The sequence below is a fragment of the Mus caroli genome, chromosome 12 (genome assembly GCF_900094665.2).
Source record: "Mus caroli chromosome 12, CAROLI_EIJ_v1.1, whole genome shotgun sequence".
NCBI classification, from domain to species: Eukaryota; Metazoa; Chordata; class Mammalia; order Rodentia; family Muridae; genus Mus; species Mus caroli.
Window position 1 is genome coordinate 10,805,184 of NC_034581.1, and position 1,451 is coordinate 10,806,634.

Below are 1,451 nucleotides of genomic sequence, written 5' to 3' on the forward strand. Positions count from 1 at the left end.
GGATTCTAAACATCCCCGAATTCTTGTCAGTTTGGTTTCTTATTTCCTCTTTGATAGTTCATCTGTAGGATCTCATGTGTGCCTGACACACTCTTGATAGAAGTGCAGCCCCAAACCTACGCAATCAACATTGCCAGACAATTCTTTTAACTACAGATTTGGCCATGGTAATTCTCTTCTCAGAATCATTCAAACCATAGCTTTGTCATCTAAGGACGTATGCATTTGGGGTTTTTCCCATTTATTCTGCCTCATGTTCCTTTCTACATTTTACGTTTCATTCATATGAATATAAACAATCCCTTACCCATTCTATGAAGGATATCTAAATCTTTCCTTCTCTACCTCACTGTTCTCTCATCATGCCAAAGGTGTGCCACCCACTCCCTTAGGATGACAAGAGCTTTGCATTCTGAGTGAACATAGTATGCTAGCCTTTCCAAATGAGTACTTTCTCCTTTAAAAACAACAGCTTGGAAGGTGCAAGTCTTTGTGTAACAGTAAACAGTATATTAGCTTAAAAAATCCCTTAGAACTTCAGTTTTCATTGCACAGCCCAGGAGACAGTTTGTGACATGGTTGAATTCTTGAATTCTTAAAGAGATGAACAGGGTTGAAATGAGATTTCTCTTAAATTTTTTGCATCTCAAATATGCCCCTTTCCCTTCTCTTTAACATACAAGTAATACTTCCATACAGGGCTCTATAAATATTAAATAATACAGCCCATAAACAAGAATATTTAACTGAGGGAATGCTAAATATACACTGATCAAGACCTATAAGAGGTGATGTATCTATTACCTTTTCAAAATTATATTTTTCACTTATCTAGCAACAGACTAATTTCTCTTTATTAATAGAACCTACTTGTTTATCCATAGGGAAAAGGATTTATGTGTGGTGAAATGAAGTTACACAAATGGGAAAATCAATATGGATGGAGAGGTGACCAGGTTCTTCTAGCAACCCAATAAAGAACATTGATCTGAGGGTATGTACTCATTTATAGATAGTGAGCTACACACAGGCACTCAGGAAACACATGGATTACCTCCTCATTAGTGGGAAAACTTGGTTTTTTAAAATTGCTTATTATCTGGGAAAATTATGTAATGTATTGTAAAAATGTTGTAACAATAGAGTTATTATTACCTGGAATTTTCCATATCTTCACCCATAGAAGTTAGGGATGTGTTCTCCATTATGCACAGTAGAGGAAAAATTCATGCAGATGGGAAGGCTAATAATCAACTGACCTTGAAATAGTGAGATTTTCCTGGATTATCTGGACTAACCCAGTTTAAAAAAAAAAGAATATGTAAGAGGGAACGGTCAGAATATGAAGTAATATTTTAAAGTGTGGACACTTTGCCCCTTCTTAGAATTGGGAACAAAACACCCATGGAAGGAGTTACAGAGACAAAGTTTGGAGCTGAGACAAAAGGATG

The 1,451-nt window shown here is 36.0% G+C and overlaps 1 long non-coding RNA gene across 1 annotated transcript in view; it reads left to right on the forward strand.

The window, feature by feature from the left end:
- The first annotated feature begins 913 nt into the window (after nt 1-913).
- The window catches only part of LOC115032770, a 67,716-nt gene continuing 67,178 nt past the window's right edge, over nt 914-1,451 (forward strand). The window contains exon 1 of the long non-coding RNA XR_003838392.1: nt 914-994. This is a non-coding gene — a long non-coding RNA (uncharacterized LOC115032770). The remainder of the gene's footprint in view (nt 995-1,451) is intronic.